Source organism: Drosophila melanogaster, chromosome 2R, assembly GCF_000001215.4.
Source record: "Drosophila melanogaster chromosome 2R".
NCBI classification, from domain to species: domain Eukaryota; kingdom Metazoa; phylum Arthropoda; class Insecta; order Diptera; family Drosophilidae; genus Drosophila; species Drosophila melanogaster.
The window spans coordinates 14,109,337-14,130,215 of NT_033778.4; the positions used below are offsets into that span (position 1 = coordinate 14,109,337).

Here is a 20,879-nt window from a genome sequence, read left to right on the forward strand (position 1 = left end):
ATCTTGAGCGGCGAGGACCTTATCTGTGGTCTCCCACTAAGGGACTATTTTAGGAGGCGGGGAACGATCTCAAGTGACTGACTCATGTAGTGTGCACTTAAATTACATGTTTTTGAGCAATGCACCCATGTCGCCTTAGATAACAAAATCCTAAATATAATTTATCGCTCTCGATTCATTTACATAAGATATGAACGGAGCCCAAAATTGTAAGTCTTTAAATATATTCGTGTTCATGTGTGAACAGTGCTTATACCTTCGAACTTAACTGAAACTATAAAGAATCAAGATTACATATCTATACTTAATATTTATTAATATTAATATTTATAATTAAATTTTAAACAATATTGTTATCAGTGGTTTCGGTTTCTTTTTTTTTTTTAATATGCAGCTCCAATTTTCCCTGGTTCACTGCCCCCGTTTAAACCGCCTCGCTGGAAAGTAAACAAGCAAATGTGTCACGGTCAAAAAACTCCACCGAAATACATAAATTAAGAGCACAAATACGCATATCAATAAAAGTAAATACGAGAAATGAAAACTGCGTTTAAACAGGTGACTCGCTGGCACAAAAGGCCCGTTTACCTTGGCCGCCACTCGACTGTCAATCAAACCCACAAAATTTTCAAGCTGTTGAAGTGAAATTATCAACAAAGACGCCACGAAAAAATAAAAAAAAACCCACGAGGGCGAGTGTCGTCGCCAGACTTCTGTTTGTGATAAGCAAAGCTGGCCAAGGCATTGGAATTAATAGTGATAGTGGTAAGAGTGATAAGCCAAAAGTGGCGTTTGCTAAGATTTCGTGCCTTTTTAACTTGGCACTTTAATTGAAAACGATTTGCGATAATTAAGCATACGCCACGTGGTCGCTTCAAAGTCATTCAACCTAATTTGGAGACAAAAATGGCGCACAGGTAAATCGGTGATTCGCAATTCGATGGCCTTTTTTATTGGCCATTCCAGCTTAGCCAGTCATGGCGTTAATTGAAACTTCGGCCAGCGAGTTCCGGAGGCAAAAGTTCATTTTGCTTTTAATTGGAAAAGTTACTGGTCCATAATGGGCATTTGAATTACTCTCTGGTCTGCCATGAAATATGTTCTGCGGCATATGGAAGAATGCCTGCCTGATTTAATGGTCAGTAAATTCAGACCCATCCACCCAATTCACCGATTTTGCAACGATTTTTCACTTGAGCTAATAGGAAAATTGTGCCCGACCTTTGGTGGCTGTGGTGGGGTGCGTGTGAAAATTTGGGGGGCAACTGTCAGGCAAGTAAATCAAAATTTATGTAGCTGCTGTTTTTCTTTTTATGCTAACCCTCGTATATGTGGGGGTTTTTTTTTTTTCAAACAGACAGCTGTCTTGCGGCTGTCAAACTAGCAACTTTTGGTGCGCTCCCCTGTTTGGATCGCCATTACCCCCACACACCAGTTTTCATATCAACCCGGGAATGTCTGACCTGTCTGTTGTCTGTCCTTTCTATTGTCTTAGCCCTGACAGTTATTTGGCTTGGATACGCCAGCTAATGCCAAACTTTTTTGCCAGACTCTCTCAGGAAGCATTGATTGCATAAGGTGCATGTTATCTATTGGGGAGGGTAGAGCAATTTTATGGTTCCCCCACCTTTTATGAGGGAATCAATCGTTGACAGCGGCAAGCATATTTATTGGGTGGGGTAAACACTAATTGGTTTTGCAGTCAGTGATATAAGAGATAAGAGATAAATATAGCAGATAGACAAGGTGTTGATGAGGTTGTTTTATGGTGGAAACATCAAAGAAGAAGCCGTCTTAAAAAATACGTATTACATCAATTGAGCCGCAAAGTTTGAAATAAAGTGTATTCCCATTTCAATTTTAAAATATAATTTATAGATTTTGAAATTTGCTAACATATTCCATTTCTGCAAGCGGCTTTAAAATGTATTTCCTTTCATAATATATAAATGTTTTCTTGATTTCTGTCTCATGACGAATTTCATGTGGCATATTTCTCTTATTTTTTTTTTTTTTTGGGTCTGCCCCACTTGAGCAGTTTTGAGTGCTGTCTCCTTCACTTCTTACCTAACTGTGCTGCTTTCCCGCTCCCACTCTCGCCACCACCCCATATTCAAGCCATGCACCTCCTTGAGTTTTAAGCACTTGTGACACTTGCCTCTCAAGCCTTTATGACAGGCGATGAAATTTTATTTGGGCAAAAGTGTGACAAACTGAAAATGACAAAGTGCTCCGCTTCGAAACAGCTGCCACAGCGAGACTTTAAGCCAGAAAGAGAAGGGGTCAGCACGAACGAACATGAAGGGGCTAAAGGTTAGGGTTTAACCGGCCAAAGGACAGCCATGTAAATTAAGTTTTAAATATGCCACATCGAATGGGCTCTGCTTGGAATTAGTTACAGCATCAGGTCCCTGGAGTCCGTGAACCGAACGGGCGGGCGCGACTTTAGTGGGTCAGTGGAGAGCCCCAATGGGTTTGCTCGAATGCGCAACTAAATGCGACTGGAGTTGCATGTGGCACACACGACACCCATAAGTAAGTATGAGTACACTGAAAAGATAGCTTTCACTTTCATATTACGCACTTCAGTTGATAGCTTTTCGCCACACTACACAGGTTTGTAATATTCTGTTCTACTACAAATAATCCATACTGAGACCATATTTCTTCCATTTTGGATTATGTTGATACCTCGATTTTCCCGCTGTGCACAAATATCCGTGGATGGAGCAACTGCATCGCTTATGCATAATGGCCCATGCATATTTAAATTGCCTTCGCCCGATGCTGCAGTCGGTGGTGCTTTAAAAGCAAATTACTTTTGTCATTGCAATGGCTTGCCGCTCAATCTTGTGGAGATTTGTGATGGGTTTACGGACGAGCGAAGGGTGCCAGGACCAGGTCCTTGCGTAGCCACTTATTGTGCCACACTCAGTTGTTGGTTGTGCGCACCGTAAATAATTTGCCTTGGCAACGGCAGCAGCAAACTGCAGCAAAATCGGAAGCAGCATCGGCGGCATCAACAAAGCGCATGCAAAATACACCCGCGCACCAAACTTAATAATGGCAAACTATTATTCTTCCACCATCCAGCGCTGTGGACAGTGGAATAAATGGGATTTAATCAAAAACGGAATTTAATTTGGAGAAAGCTAATTTTCCAAACGATTAGAATGTTTTTCAGCTCTCCTCTCTGCCCAATGTTAATAGAGCAATTTGAAATGAATTTACTATTAAAAGTAATTTAAGAATAAGACATATTTTAGATTTCATTGCATTTTTTTTACTTCCACTGTTCTTGGGCTAAATCGAAGACTCCGTTTTCCGCGCTGACTGCTCTCGGTGCATTGTTGCATGTGCCGGAAACGGAAATGCGCACATAATTCTGTTAGGAAGCATGCAACAAAATGGCGCCCGGACCACATCAGAACGAAGAAGACGACGACGATGGAGAGAAAACTTTAATTAAATAATACCAAATGCAATTTCGCCTGGCTCCTCGTCCTCGGTCGGCTAATAAAGCTGAGGCAGGAAAACATGTCACAGAAGTTCATGGCTGAGAGCATCTCCTGGCTAATTTATTTCGCTATTTTCTGTTTATTCGAACAGTATTCGAATTGGTAGAAAAGACCGCAGAGTGGCAAAAGAAGCCGAGAGAGTAAAGGAAAAGAAGAAAACTTTAACCCCGAAACTTGTTTTCCAGTCACGTTCGTTTTCAATCAAGTGGCATCATTATGCTGGCCAAACAAACTGAAGCTGAAATAAAAATCGCAAGCTAAAGGAAACCTGAGGATGGAAACGAGGAACAGCCACCACAATTGGCTAATACAATGGCAAAATTAGCCCTAACTTGAGTTTGGGCGTAACTGTGTGTGGCCACTACCTTAACCCTTTGCTGCCCCAACTGTCAGTCAAGTCCGGCAATCAGTCCTTTGTCTAGGCCCACGGACCGGCAACAAATTACCTTCGAATCATCTGAAACCGAGGCACCGAAAAACCACAGAACCCACTTATGTACCTAGGTGGCCAGCCATCGACTTCCTGTTCAGAACCAGAAAACAGAAACAGAAGTTAATACAGAATCAGATAAATCTGCAGGGAATCGAGAAGAATATCAAATAAACCATTGACATTTTGGCTTTTATTTCATATGAATTGTTTGCTCATAGTTTGAAACTAGTTTATGGCGAAAGTTCAAATGAAACCAAGAAGACATTTAAAAAAAAAAAGCTTACGTTAAGCCATAAAAAGATTTGAAAGCCTAACAAATTAATGCAATAATGTAATTCAATTGACGCGACTTTTGCAGGTGTTCATTTCCCACTAGCCACCAACTAAAATCACATATATAACGCCCATCGGCGTTTTTTAACAAATTGTAAATCCAATAGCAAATTAACCAAACTTACAGATCGATTAATTAAATCGCACCATTTCACAATTTGCTAAAAATCCTGCAGAGAGTCGTAGAAATCCATGAGGTGAATATTACGACTATTTTGCTAATTTCAGCAGCTCGAGTTACGTCAGCGAGCCATTAAGTCAAAAGTTGTATATGTGCAATCAATGAAAATAAATTAAAATCCAGCGGTTGGAGAAAAATCCCACCGACACACCGATTAAAGAGAAAAACAGAACAAAACTTTATGCAAATGCCTGTGATCACCACCACAGAAACCGATTCGACCGGTTTCCGAATGCAGTGCAAATCTCAAAGCCAAAACAACAAATGACAACCGACAACTCTACAGATGGACACATGAAAACACGGCCATAAAAAAAGTAACGACTCCAAGATATAAGATATATACGTTTCAATGGGGAACAAATTATGGGTTTTGCGTTTAGCTGTATAAGTAACACGAGTCGCCTAACTTACCGCTTTCTCACTCTTCGTCCCACACGTTGCTTAGAACCCAGTGCTGCTCAAACTGTAGGGCCAGACATGTGGTGGCTGTGACTGCAATTAAATAATTAAAACAAACTGGTTATTTGTGAGCAATATTTATTTATATTCTTACACTGAAAAATAGCAAGAGCGCCATAAAAAATCACTTCTAACAAGGTTTAATTTTTAGTGGATCTCTTGTTACTCGGCATCTTAATCTCGATTATTTTCTCAGATTCAACCTCCACTTATCTTCTACTTGATTAATTTATATTTAACGTGCATATACTTTTTCTGTCAATTCCCCGAATAAGTGCAATTTATATATCCAGCAGCAGCAGCTCAGGCAGGAATGCTCCATCGTTTGCAGCTCCTTCGTGCCCGCAGAGCCATCAATCATACGCCATGTGAGCAACCGAGAGCAGCAGACGCACACAATCAAATCAATATCAGAGTAGGAGGGTTGGGGAAAGTGATGGGGTAGTGGGTGTGCAACGCCCACGTCAAAGAGCATAAAAATTGCATTTGGCAATTTCAGGCGCAGACCAAGACTGCCAATACAAGCCAGCTATCGAGGCTTTAGACTGCCCAAGTATATAACTTGCCCGCCAGCCATTAACCATTAACCAAAAGTCACTTGGTGCGCACTTGTATATCAATTGCGAATTTAAAATGTACTATCGAATTTGGCAGCCACTGCGAAACGTATGAATCAGGACAGCAAAATCTACAATTTCATAGTTTGTTAGCCATAACAAATTCGCCTAATTTCGTTGGAAACGCTGGCATGTCTTTGAATAAACAAATCAAATCCACGAACTCGAAACGTGTATTAAGTTATATAAACAATTGGCTTTCCAAGAATTTTAAAGTGATTTTTTCGCCGAGTATCGCCAAACTGGTGGCACAACTTATGGCAGACACTGTCGTCTGTAATTATTGTTTGTTATTTTGCTATTTGTTGCTGCCGTTGCTGTCTGGGACACACAACACAACAAGTTTATTAAAAGATCTCACATCGATTTAGCGGCCTACTTCTAATAACTCAATTTTGGACTCGGCTCGAATGCCGCCATTTGAATTTATTGACACATTTCATTTAACCAGAATCGTTGGCGGGAGAATGAGCTTGGCCGCGTAGTAATTAAGCCCGATGACGAACCCAAAAATGTCTCGAAACGATTTTGTAATGTTTGCGTTAGCTGCTGCCTTTCATGGACCGAAAATCTGGCCCGCTGACTGGCCGAAAGCCACAGCTAAAGCCATTGGCTGAAAATGCCACCATAACTGGTCGGAGCAAATGATTTTTAATAACTTTGACACTCATTAAACTCAAATTACATGCATTTGATTACGCAGCCACTTGGGAGTTGGCAGTAGAAGCCTTTTGCATTTGGGGGTTTTCTAAAACCTAAGCCGCTTAGATTTCATCAGCATCGTCATCAAAAACCATATGACAGCACAGTAGGCTTATACTGAGGATGATGCAAAGCCTTATAAATGGTTATTCAAACGGTGTTTACTTAAATAGCAGGCACTAAAACTTCAATGAACTAGCAATTATAAATCACTATAATCACTATCGCAGTAAAGTAGTTTAAGAAAAACTTGTAGTCTTACAAATTTCCCTCAATATGGTTAAGTATGTATGTACATGCTGCGTGCTAAAGGAAATACTCGGAACTGAAACGTTTATCTAGAACCGTAATTAACTACTGTTAAATTAAAGCAAACCCAAGGAACCCTAATCAAAGTGCGGATTTAATGAACCATTAATTAGACCAGAGCTCAATGAACCGATTGCACAAAGAATTCAATCCTATGAGAGCAGGCAATAAAAAGCTCATTAAATCAAAAGGAATATCCCACCGAACCCAGCGCAACTCCCATGAATTTTTTAAAAGGGGAAACAGAAGATTTGATGGATTAGGACGCTTGCAAATTAATTACACACTTTGTCTTTGGACGACTCTGACAGGTAATTTCCGAGCCCTTGAAGTAACCCTGAACTTGACATCTATGAACTGTCGCCCTTTCCCCCCACCAAAGCCAAGTGTTAACTTATATTTAATTGCCACCGGTCTTGGCCAAGTCTCGTTCTGAGCCACCAATCGTAAAAAAGCCAGTTTACGACTCGCGAACTATGCACTTCCCCTCGATGGAACGTGCTAGCAAAGTGAGTGCCATCTGCAGCCTTTTGTCTTTTGGCCAAAAAGGGGGGGGGGGGATAGCTTACCACGAAAATCACTTTGTTTGGGTTTTTCTACTGACTAACACTTAACCGTGCAATGGATGGGCTGCCAGACTAGCCGAGATCTGCTAAGTGCCACGAATGGGTTGTACAGAAAGTGTAGAGCAGCAGATGTGCTAATGGAAACTCCGGAACGGGGCTGCATATTTTATTAAGTTTTATTCTGCAATAAAAACAAACTAGCAATTCATTTTTCCATAGTTGGAATGCATTTCAGAAGACTAATAACCACGACTATGGAAGTAACAAGACTGCATTTTCGAGAATTACCTTTGTAAATGAATTTTGCATTCAACCATAAAATCAATCCTTTCATTTAGCTCCAATTTGAAACCAACTAAAATTCCCACAAAAATTACAAACCAATAAATGAAATTGCCCACGAGTTTGAGAATTCAAAATGTGCCTTTTAGCCCCTCGAAAGATATGAAATGCACGAAAAAACCATCCAATTAAATTCAATCGACACTTGCCACAAAACACTGAGAAAATGCAACCAAAACCATGCAAGCTTTAAGCCAAGAAACAAAAGCGCAGAAAGGCGGGGAAAAGCGAGGAAAAGACGACACCGTTAGCCGAATGACATGCAAAGTGCAGCTGCCTTCCGTGCACGGAAAACACTGGCGGAAAATTCGCAAAGGGGTGGTGGTGTTGCATGGCACATGTGACACGAACAGAGGGCAAAAGAAAAGCCAGAAGCAGAGATTGATTCTGACCGCGTCACGTGGGAATTTTTCAAGTTCAAAGCAATTTTCCAAGGAAGCACAGAAGGCAACTGTAAAAGGCACAATACTCGAGAGCAGAGGTAAAAATAAAAATAAAAAAAAAAACTTAGCAGCAAGCAGCAACAAAGCGTGCACTCACGTGAGACTTGATAATAATCGGATTTGGGAAATCGTGAGGCGGGACGACAACGTGAAAAAGAGGGAAAACTGAAAACAGCGGGCCACCAGGAAAACGCTGTAAATACAAATACAAATAGACCGAAGAGCCACTCGTATCGATTACAGAAAAGCGGGCGAATAAACAAAAAAAAAAAAACTAAGAAAAAACAGGTTGAGGGTCTCCGGAGAAATGCCAACTAACCATCCATCCATCCCAGGTGAGTTTTCCCTGACTCCCCCTGCCGAATTCCACCATCCAGCTCCTAATGGATGGCCTTCGTTTCGAACGGTTAGAATTAATTGACGTTAATAATGTTCGGATATCAAGATTTATGCTCATCAAACGGCTTCTGTGCGGCTAGAATTCCCTGGTAACCGGTTCAAGCGGTTCTTTTCATTGAGCATTATTCTTAGAAGTTACAAAAATAGTTGCAATTTGTCAGAGAGAAAGAAGCAATATACATAGATATATTCACATTTTAAGATTTAGAATACTATGTTTATAGCCCTGAGCTGCCAGCTAATGATGATTTCCGTCCATTATCTTGACGGAATAACTGCACACACATTACTGTGATTATTAGGTGGTGTGGTTGTATTGGGATAAAACTCAATTTACCTGCAATTTGCTCAATGACAACCGATAAATATTCAATTTAATGAAATTGCATTTACATGCGCAATCACAAAACCACTTGAACCACTTTCGCCCACTCTTCTTTCAAATTGCAAAACTGCACCCACCTGCCGTTCATTTTTCTATATTTTTTTTTCCTTCTGACCGAGAAAGCCATTAACTTGGCCAACCATAATTTTTTAATTTAAAAACTTTTGCCAGTGAATGCCGCCAAGTGAGTGGGTGAGCGGTTCAGTTGATTTAAATAACGCAAAGCTCGTCGCTTGATTTGCATATTAAATTCAAGACAGTTTAGCTTTATGATGTCAAAGTTTATGTGCCAAAATCCCTACACCTGCTAAGACAAATTTAACTGAAATTGCAAGTGTGCCAACTTCTTGTTCTGCGGTTTGCAAAGGGCTTTTCAAGCCAGCTACTTGGATTTCCCATTTTGTGGCTAAGATGTCTTAGCTTTGATTCACATTTACTGCACAGTAAGAAAATAGAACTATGATTTGATTTTAGGTATAACGACTTCTTCTCCAAGCAAACCCACTTGAAACCAATACAACCCACGTATTAAAACAATGTAATATTCTGTATACATTTTGTTCGCAGATTAAAATGCACAATTAAAGATTTCTTTCTCTGCACCGCAATTTTAGCTCCATTTGCTGTTGTATCCCCCCACTGATCCCCCCCTTTTCGCCATCGGCTCTTTGTAGCTCCTCTGGCCAAACTCCTGCGGGCTTGTGCTCCCTTTCAGCTACTCCAAGTATCACATCCTTATGCATTTTTAAACAATCGCTAACCCAAATAAAGTTTCTTGCTTTCTGCTTTTAACTAGCCAAACAAAAAGCTGAGCACAACAGCAGGTGTTTTGGCCAAAAGAATGGTGTTTGCTAGTGGCAGTGGCTAGAAAGTGAAATAAGTGGAAGTATCTGCTTTTTGGGGCGAACCGAAACTTATAAATGGCGAAGCATATAGTGGCTGGCAGTAAATTTATTATCTCGATCTCTAGACTTGTATCAGCGCTGACTGCTCCGCCTTGTTCTTGCCGATTGTTCTGATTGAATGTTGTTTGAACATTCCTCCGCCGGCTGGTGAATGACATGGAGTTAACTTCCCAGTGGCAACTTCTGTTTTTTGCCACCGTGTTGCGAGTCCGTGTTCTAACACAAATGAAAAACGAAGCCCGCAAGTCACTCTTACCAACTCATCTTCGTTACAAGAACTTATGCTTGTTGATGCTCTACAAAGGGGTACAAGTGACATAACCAATGGTTTGGCTTAAACAGCCTTGCTTTCCTAAAACTGTTTTCTTATAATTAAAATCAGTAAATTAACGTTAAAGTGAACTTAAAAGTTAAAGCACAGAAATAAATGCACAGATATTCAATCTCTATAAAAAAAAAGTATAAAAAAAAAAAAGATTTATGCGTTAAGAAACTGCTCTTTTCGAGCTATAAACATTATAAAAAATAGTATCTATAAATTATTTAATAATCGTAATAATAGTTTGTGGCTAACTATTAAATGGAGAGTATTCCTCTGACGTGACTGATAAACACGAGTCATCATCGTACCCAAACAGTTGCTGTTCTAGTTTGTATCTAACCACTTGTATCTTGTACTCAACTTTCGCAAACAAACGAAGGCGCACACTCACAGATCCACACACACACACTCACACACTCAATGAGAAACTGCTCACACATGTGAGATGACTGCAATTTCCATTGGCAATTGTGCTGGCATCTAAGCTTCTTGCTGCCCCATGTGAAACTTGGCCATTAATTTGAACGCCGTTTTGAGCCAGCCAAGGATGGATGCGGACGTGGATGTGGCAGTTGGCGAACTACAACCATTCTACCATTTTGCGACTATATGGAGAATGCGGTGGCATGGCATTAGATATTCTTCTCATATTTTGCATGCTAGTGCACTCTGCAAGTGCAACTGCAACTGCAACTTGGCTCATGAGTCGCTGGCATTTCCTTTTGTCTTCTGCAATTATGCATTATCTTGGATCGTCGTTGACGTTGTCGCTGTTCTCCTTCTTGCGCTTCAAGCTTCAAGTTTTGCATTTAATTACTGCTCACATTTCTCAAATTTCTCCCCGTCGGTTCTCAGGTGTCGTCTCTGCAACACTGCATTATCATTATCATCCGTATCTGCTATCTGCTATCTGCATCTCACCGACAGTTGTATGTATGTATTTGCAACCGAATCTGCGTCGTGCAGCGCCAACATTATGCTCATTATGCATTTCACTTTGCGGGCGAGGATGCATTTGCTGCCATGTCCCTCGTTTCATTTTCCCTTCTCGCTTGGAAATTGTGCTGGGAAAGTTCTCTGAGGAAATGGCGAAGCCCCCCGTGAAGTCATTTGCTTATTAATGCAATTAAGATTTTATGTTCCCCATCATGGCTAAATAAATTGTGAAATTTCGCCAATAAAAGTAGAAAGGAACGTCAGACAAAACTGTGAGAACCACAAATGATTGGTAAATAAAATGCAGGCATATTTATCAGTTCAAGCCAGTCAATAAAAACGTAATTCTTTAGAATTATTTAACTATTTGCAGCAAATAAAATAGAAGTTCTTGTACTATATTTTCTATGTTTGATGGAGTTTATGCTTCACTTTTTATTGTGGTTAGTAATAAAATGGGGAACAATATATGATACCCAGTATTTTCTGTACCAATAAAGGACCAACAATCACTGGCAAGCGTGGCTAATTAATTTATGCACCCTCAACTGGATGAGCTGCAGCTGCAATTTTCCACGGGAAAAGCGCCTCTGATTGACTGTTGCCAGTTTTCCAGCTGATTGCTGGACAAGCAAACGATGCAACTAACTGATTCTGCGATCACATCGACCACATGTAACCACTTCTAATTATGCACATTCGCTGGTGGCACTGTGCCCGCCCGGAGTAGTACAACAGAAACAAAAAGAGATCTCGAGATGAAGTGGAAAAGCAAATACAACGTCATCGGAGCTGTGCCTGCTGCAGGTGCAATGGAAATTGGTGCAGCGTTGCGGTAAAAGGCAATAAAAAGTGGCAGGTCGGAGGAAAAGCCATGCAAAGCATCTGGCCGCCTCTCTTTGTGCCTTAATTAATTTTGATTGCAGCACACACATAAGCACACACACACACACACACGGAGTGGAGCAGTTCGCTTTCCACGGCGGAAATGTTCATCACACGCGTGTGGCAACAAGAAAAACCAACCAACGGTGGTGGAGAGCAAAATGTAGGGAATTGCTAAGCGCTCTTGGTCAGACTAATTAATTGAATTGCCTGGCTGGTACGTCATTACAGTCCATTTAGCATTGTTGCCTATGCAAATTGGCCAGTGAAGTGAAGATTCTCGATCTCACAGCCAGCGTCTCCAGCTGATGAGATTATTAACTTTGCCGGTAGAATCCACCTCACATTCGATTTGATGGGCTCAGGTAATTGGTAGTCAAGTGTGATCACGACTTTGCCAGCAAAATCGTCTGCATGCACTCGTAGTTTTTCCCATTTTCCTTGTTAAGCAGCCAGCCATTGCACCCTCTCGCTGCGAAAATCTGTCAGCCGCCGTTGGGCTTATTTATGGCCATAAAACGCAATTGAAATGATGCCGCCGTCACTTGGCCTCAAGTTGCCTTCGGGCCACAAACATTTCGTTGACAACGCCCGATGACAGACCCAAAAGCGGGGAAAAAGGAGTGGGTGGTGAACTAACCAACCCGCGAGTTGTCTACGCATAATTCATGTTTGCGTCCAGCAACTGCTCCATGTGGCACAGTGGGTGTCCTGTCCTAATGAGGAGCACAAAACAGCCGGTTGGTAAATTGAGTTTCAAAGTTTTATGAATGTTTTGTATAGATTTGTGCGGGCTATTTAAAGACGATGAAAAGTTGCAACACTAAATATTATTTTTTAAACCAAGGCTTTAAAGGTCAAAGCTCATTTTGAAATAGTTCTTGTTAAAACCATGCAGAGTTATTTTTCGCAATAAACTACCAAAAAGTATAAAAATCGAAATATTGTTACGAGCGCCAAAATGGGCGTGCATATTGGAATTTCAGCTATTTTTTATACACAAAGAAGTAATCACTTTGCCACGACGGTAGTTAAACTGTACTCATTTCGTAATCTTTCAAAGGTTTTATTAATAGTCAAAAACAAAAATCATACTCATAATGATCAGACAATAACTTATTAAATTACTCAGTATTTAAAGGCGGGAAGTAATAAAACGGAAACTCAATTGGTGTAAAGGCCGTGAAAAAGACCCTTAGGTCATATTAAATATCAATATATAAGCCGCAGCACTGGCGGTAGCATAAAAAGCCGACAAAATAGTTGAAGTTCATTTGGCTTTTCGAGTGGACTGGTCAATATAATCCCACTGTAACTCAAGAGTTATTTGCTGCATTACCTCATCTCTCCGTGAATGTTTTTCGGCTGTGGTCGTCGATTTCGGCGTCAAAAGCATACAAAATTTATGGCCAAATCAACACCAGCAAAACACGAACGGCAAACACCGAAAGCATCCATTTGGATATTATTTAACCACTCTCGGCGGAAAATGGGGGTGGGGCCACCTTCTGGTGACCCCATTCCCTCGCACAGCTCATCTTGGGTCAGAGTCAGACTTGGCTTATAATTTAATTAGCTCTGCCTTCGCCAGCTCTTATCTGGGCAGAAATCCTCATCCTCATCCTACCATACTACCACACTACCATCCAATCCACTTGCATAATCCAAAAGGAATGAAAGTTCAAAAGCGAACTGCTGGTCACAGCAGGTGGGTGAGTGGGGATAGTTCGGTGCTCTAGGGTTAATTGTCTGCCATCTGTAGTCACGAAGCCAAATTTGACTATTCATTACCCACTTAAAAAAGAGATGCGATTTATTAAGGGGGGGAAAACAATCGGGCAGTCAGTTAGTCAGAGCCTTTCTAACAGGAAATCCGCACGATCGGGGTCACCACCGCCCGGTGACCCACTAAATTAATATGAATGACAACATTTCACGGCAGCTTTTTCGCACCCCACCCCGCCGTCAAATGTTTATGCAAATATCTGCGAAATAAGCTGACGACTTGGACCACTCAAAATGCAAAATAAACAAAATACGAATTCAAACCCAAAAAAAATAAAAAGGGGCCAGTCGAAATCACTTCGAACGTGTTTGGGTCGTGATTTCTTCGAGCCAAGCCAACAAAAGCCCAGTGAGACGACGACCTTGTCAAATTAGTGCCAAAAATTGCCGGCGACAAAAGAGATCGCATCGTTTTCGACTCAAAATTTCATATATCAGTGCACCGTGAATAGGGCTGGGAGTTAACTAAGCGATCGTTGAACGCTCCAAGTTAAGAAAAAAAAAAAACAAAGAAAAAATGTAGCTTAAGTAGCTGCTCGGTTGACATCGGCAAAACTGTGCTCACTTTCAGCTTTTGTCAATAGTTTTACTTTTATTTGCACTCAATTGAGAACTGGTTCAAAGTGGTTTCCACATTTTGGGCTTTTAGTGCAAATGGAAGCTGGGAAATAAGTCATTTTGTTTAATGGCCAATAGAACTGAAAGCGTATCGGGTTCATTATAATTCTCAGCCGGTTCTATTGTTTCCAAATCATCATCATTTAGCTGTGGACTAATAAAATCGATTGAAACTATGTCTAAAACGGGGTAAGATAAAATCTATAAACATATATCACACAAGTTTAGATAAGAGTTCGATTTAAACGGGTTATGGCAAATGATGGATAATAAATTAAGAGCCGAAAGTTAAATTCGACATAAAATGTGGAGTTATTTTAACAATGCATTCAGCAAACGTAATTGGATTGGAGTTGATAACAATTTGTGCAATAAATAAATATACCTGATTTATGCAAGCAATGCCAATTTATTTAAATGCATTAAAGTTAAACTTAAAATACACATAAAAAACCAATAAAAACATATAAATGATATGTTTTATAATAAGTAATTCATTTTGTTGTGTTCGTTTTTCAAGGTAAATGTAAATAATACTTTTTCATTTATTCCAGATATTTTTATATTTACTTACATTTCGGAGTGCTCTTCTTTGCTTCTCTTATCAATTCTGGTAAATAATTATCACGCTTTTCAAAAAAAAAAAAGGAAATTGTAGATGCTTCTATCTGTTATGTAAACCTTCTCCCCATCATCACCGGTATGTACTCAATTCTCGGCTAATGCATTCTTCGACATGCCCCAAAAGCCTCAATACACTTCAATTCCACAATGTTTGCCCAATTCGAGTTGGCCCACCTCTTAGCCAACTTAGCGTCCGCGTTTAATTTAGCCAGTTTACGCGGGGCACAAGCCAAATTTTGGTCACTTTTAAAACCCATTAGACCCTTGTTGAGTGGCTGCTTTTCGGTGGGATCTGTTGGCCGGAATCAGCCAAGCAGAAACTGTACAAATTCGTCTTCATTGTTTGGGCCCCAAGATTGTTTCTCAAGCTGAGGGGGGAAAAATGCTAATTCTTGGCTCAAATCAAAGGGTCTGCAGATGGGTTCTTTTCCAGCGTTTACCCGACAACTTAACACGCTCGTGTCACCTTTCACACAGACTGCTAATTGAAGGATGACGTGGTGGACTAGACACGTGTTTGACCCCCTAGAATGACCCATGAAAAGCCAACATAATTATGTCATTACAATGTTAGATGATGATGTGGATAAAAGACGAGTGATGGCATTAACTGGAGCAATACATAATTGCTGGCATTATCAGTGAAAGTTGGCAATCGGACTTAATAGTTCTCTCTCCATTCTGTTTGGGTGCCCAAATGAAAAGGTTGAAAATTGTTGCATGTCAGCCGAGTATTAGGAACAGGAAATGTGCCTGCGAAAGTGTCGGGCCAAGTAAAAGTAACACACACACAATAGCCGGCAAAGTTCATTCACTTGGGCACTTGGGCAGTCATAACTATTTATATACCATACCTTCGCCTTATCCTAACAATATGCGTTCTCATGTTTCGCAGAAACCAAAACCCAGAACCCAACGAAAAATTTGCAAACAAAGGAGCAGATTTCTGTTGTCTTTGGCTTACATTAATGAGCCTTATTTGCCTTAGCCACATTGCCAGTCAAGTCGAGGCGAGGCGATTATGAGGCATCATCATCCGAGCTGCGAGTTGGCTTACTTCGCTAAATATGCCATGAAATCGATGAGAAATTACCATTTAATTACCTGCAAAGAGAAACGGAAAGACAGAAACGATTAGTGAACAAGTTTTGCAAATGGATAATTCAGTTGGCCTATAATTAGGCATGTGGCTAAGTAAACAAAGTTACAAACTGTTGAATAATACAAATTGTGTGTTGTGAGATGTTTTTTCTTTAAAATTTACAATTTGCTATGGATGCTTTACTATATTATATCAGTAAAGCCAAACAAAAGTTAATTTCACAGATATTTGATTTTACATTAAAATTATTTCTTCTCTCCGGCTCACGTTTCTAAATGTATTGTACAAATTTCCTAAACATGTTTCTATAGATCATTAGATGGTAAACTTTCTATTGAATGGTTAGCAAGCAATCAATATATATTTGCTTAGTAATACCAGCAATTCTAATTTTAGTTTTAATTGCCAACCCTTTTCTGTTCGAAAGGATCTCCTCATGGTTTGCCCAGACTTCCAGGATTACATCTACCCATTTGTCCCCCCTTTTTTAACCGCCGACTGGCAATAAGAGACGCGGCACGTACAACAAACAGTTGGAGAATAGGCAAACTCATGGCACCTTGGACCCCAAAGGGAACCGACAACCACCATTGGGGATCCACCGCTGCACAACTGCACCGCACCACCAACTCCCCACCGCACACCACTGACAACAGCAGCACCACCCACAAATGTAGACGCGCTTTGTTGCTCCAGGGTCGCGTCGCTTGTTTTTTTTTTACTTTTTTTTATCTGGTTGCATTCTCTTTTGCGGCTCCGACTTCAACTTTTCCCCCTCATTTCCCCCACATCTGGATTTGGCTTTGTATACTTTTCATTCTGTGCCTGTTCTCTCCTGTTTGGTTTTTCTGCTTTTCTCCTGCCGGGCATGTTAATGACCCTAGAGGCTGCCCCGAAAGTGAGGTGGGGTGGGGTGGAGGGGATGCAGTGAAGTGAAAGAGCACGCACAGTTGCTCTCAAACTGCGGAGCCTTCGCCGATTTTGCACAGACAGATATATTTTCTATTAGACCATAATGCTTTAATAAAATATAAAAACATCTTTGCTTCATTTGTTGAAGAGATTATATAAAAATAATAATTTCTTATCTTATTTAATAATAATATGTTTAGATACACCTTTATTAAGCTATAACCTGACGTTTTAAGCGACCAATCTTTTATCTTCTGCTCCCCAATTCAGTTTGGTTACATTTTTTCTCAGTGTAAATATAGAACGCCTCGTTGAGTTCTGCTGCGTCCGCTACGCGTCGCTTTCAATTTAGGCGTCTGCGCATAAAATTGCATCGTTTGCTCTGCTTTACTTCGCCTTATTTCACTCCGCTTTGCCAGGGGCAAAATGTAGCATCAACATAAACATCGGCATCATCATCATCAGCAGCAGCAGCCGCAGCAGCATCTAGCTTGCTGCGCTAATTCATATAAATAATATTTAGCTGCTGCTCGGGCCCTTTGAGCAGCAAGAAGTTCGGTTTGATGTCGGTGTTTATGTTTGCGTGGAAATTAGTTGAGCACATAGTTGGGGCAACCTTATCGCTGAACTTGAATTTACACAGAAGAGGATCGAATGCAGTGGGCTGGCCACATTCAATATGCATATAAAGTGCAATCAAGAGTGTTCGGACGCACAATCTTTCGCTTTATGTGTCAGAGCCACAACACAAATGCTTAAAAAACACTCGTACATTTAATATACATTTTCTCTTTTTTTTTTGGTCATAAACAACTTTTGCAATTGTCAGACTCCATGTCGACACTTCAGAGCACTTCAGAGCGAAGCAGAAGAGGAGAAGCGATTCGCCACGCTCTGCACTTTGTGGGCGAAACTCCAGTTCCAATCCCCAAGTCCCCAACCCATGTTCAGTCTCAGTTCCAATTCCCCGCAGCATCCAGCATCTAGCATCCAAAACAAAAGTTGAGTGAGTTGTAAATGAAGCCCACACATGACTTAACTCGAGCGAGTTGCCCCCACTTTGCCGCCCGCTTCGTATTGCATTGCTCAATTGGAGTCAATGTCTCGGCGGAGATTCATGCAGAGATTTTCTGTATCTGTATCTGTATCTGACTATCTTGCTATCTGAATCTAGCCGTGTATCTGCGTCTGCATCCCGCCACAGGCGTTCCGACCAAAGTGAAGCGCTTTCAACGAGCATGCGGCGTGTTAATTGCAAAATGTTGCCTTTTGCCTCTGACAATTATTAAGGTGATATATCTAGCGAGTTCTATGATGCTGATCGGTTTGCAGCAATAAAATTATAGTTGGGCTAAGAAAAGCGTTGAATGTGCTGAATGAGAAAGGTATGTGTACCTTTGCACACTGTGAAATAAGGCATTCATTTAGTTTTAAATATGAAACTTCTCTTTAAAAAGAAGCATTAAGTTTTCTAAGAATTACAAGGTAATACAAGAAATTACTTGATTAGTTATAACTTGAATCTTTCAAAAATCTCTTCAATATTTGTTAGCAATAAAAATGATTAATTGAGCACGTAAACTCATTTGGTTATTGATGCCTTAGGCCATTTGTTTCACCTAAATTCAATTAAAGTTATTAAAGAGGAACACTTTCTCGAGAACCTGTGGGAAAACGATGCAATAGTGAATCGTTCACTTGGCCCCGCTTGCACTTCAAAAGGTTAAGGGCCCTAAATAAAAAGGGCCCCGCCCCAAATATCATTTATTATTATTTTCCACATTCATCTCTTCGGATTTTTTCTCATTTAACGCCCATCATCGGGAGTGAAGAACCTCGAAGGGATCGCCGTTCTGGAGCCAGGCATTTCCACCATGTGTATAATTATTTTCAACTGGGCTTTTTCCCCTGCGTTTCGGAGCAACTTTTCAAAGTTGACGACTGAACTTTTCGACTTGTATTCTGAGCTGTCATTTTAACTGAAAGCCGCACACACACACACACACACCAGCGAGTTTATAATGTGCGCTGTGAATTTTGCCTAATTAACATAATTACAAGCAACTTCAGTAAATTCAATTTCAATTAATTTGCAAACTTGCACTTCTGGTGCTGTTTGAGCTCTTGCATCACACACGAATTCGGTTGGAATAAATTAAATAGCAATAAATAATGCATCAGTGCATGCAATTAGGATTCCAATGAACTATTTGTTAGTGAAATATACAATAATCCTTATCGCAGCACTGAAGATGACTAACAACAAACACTTCAAAGGGTCTCAGCCGCCGCATTCTTCTCCCATCTTCTTTTTTTTTCAGTTTTTCAGGGCCGCCAATCAGCGACTTGTTTGTTGGCTTATGAAAAGCGCAGTTTGAAAATAAATCAAACACAAAAAAGGGGGTGGGGTAAATACGACAAGGAAATAAATAAAATACTAAAATGAATTCCAATTCAAAATGAAATGTAAATGCTGAGCCATCAAAAGCTTCGCAACAAAAGCAGCCGAACAAAAAGCGAAAAGAAAACGAACTCAGCGAATCCAAGATGCCCTAAAGAGCCATAAAAAAAGGGAATAACCTTAACTTGGCTTAAAGTCTCGATATCTCTACTGCGATATTAAGTTTTCGGCTTGTCATTCCTCTCGTTTAAACTTATAATTCCCATCGGGCAGGGTATCACATAGACATAAGACGTCCGTTTTTTTTTTTGTGGCTCTGAAAATCGAATGCAAAAGCAGGAAAAACTTGGCCGAGCCAACGAAATGTGCACGGTATGCAAATAAGCCATAAGAAATAAACAAGAAATGCACAAAAAACAGAATTCGAGAGTGACAGGTGGCAAAGAGAAAAAAAAGCTGAAAAAGGTGGGGACGGGGGGTTAGGAATGAATTCAACTTCAGCGAAGTTGAAAGAGAAAAGCGGGGAAAATTCATCAAATCTCCGATTGAGCAGCGTGAGATTTGTCCTGGAATATTTAAAGTGTGGAATACGCAGCTATCAAACAAAAAGCTAGACATGCAAAATTTATGAAAGGAATGGATTCCGCTGGGAAATACCAATTAAAATGGTCTAAAATTAAATGAAATAGTTTTATTTAGAAAGTGGTTTGCGGTTCGCAAACTAAACTGACCATTAAATTGATTTCAATAAAATGAAACATGCCAGAGTTGAGTAGAATGTGATAAGCCCGAAAATAGCCTAACTAAATATTTTAATAAATCGCCATTTCGATAGGAATGCGCCTGTATTGATTTCTAAAACACATTTCGTTGTCTTTCAGCCTCGACCAGGCAAAATTCCCACATAAATTATTAAAACCGAAAAGCGAATTCCCAAACATTAATCTTGATTGAAACCAAAAAGCAATTCCAAGCTCCACTGATTGACATTGATTCAATTAATTTGCACAAACTTTGTGCGGCCCTACAGATGTGATGCGATGGTGAATAAAATCTGAGTGCATTACGAGAACGACCTTCTTGCGGTTCATTCAACTTTCTTTTGCCGAAAATTGAATTGACTCTTTTGGTCGGAATCGAAGCACTTGCCGCCCAAGTAAATGATGATTATTGAGTGCTAACGGACACGTAACGTTGGCGCTAAGCTAAAAGCGGTTTTATAATGCGTTCCCCTCCCAAAGAAACATGTTCAGAAAAAAGAGGCAGAGAAAGGCTTACCAAGAATGTTGGCCCAGACTCAAGAGTCTTGAAATTTGTTAGCCAGTTGTGGAGGTAAAAAAAAAAAAACTACTAGCTCCTCTACCATCAAAAACCGGTTACCGACCTTTAGGAAAGTTGACCAGCCAGCCCGTTTCGTGGCTAACACATTTTTCGTGTTAATTGTTATGATTAAAGTTCGATTTCCCAACCGAAATGATATGGCACTCCTGCAAAAGCATCTCGTTCATGTCATTCAGCCAAAACATCCATCAAGTGTCCCATCGTTTGTCAATCAATGTTGGCCAAAAACTATTTCATAATTATTTATGAAAAATTAATTGTCGACATTATTTTGATATGGCAACTCACCCAAACCCAAAAAAAGCGCAGCTTGGACACCCACAAAAATCGATAAATGGCCAAAAGTTGGACTGACAGC

General features: G+C 40.3%; 1 protein-coding gene across 4 annotated transcripts in view, besides 1 other annotated feature; it reads right to left on the reverse strand.

Moving 5' to 3' along the window:
- Positions 1-246: part of a mobile genetic element that runs on past the window's edge.
- Prosap overlaps positions 1-20,879 on the reverse strand; it is an 80,447-nt gene that overhangs the window by 48,881 nt on the left and 10,687 nt on the right. For all 4 annotated transcript variants that reach the window (NM_001259386.2, NM_001299474.1, NM_001299473.1 and 1 more), the window contains exon 2: positions 4,880-4,960. The gene's annotated coding sequence lies outside the window, so the exon portion shown is untranslated. The remainder of the gene's footprint in view (positions 1-4,879; positions 4,961-20,879) is intronic.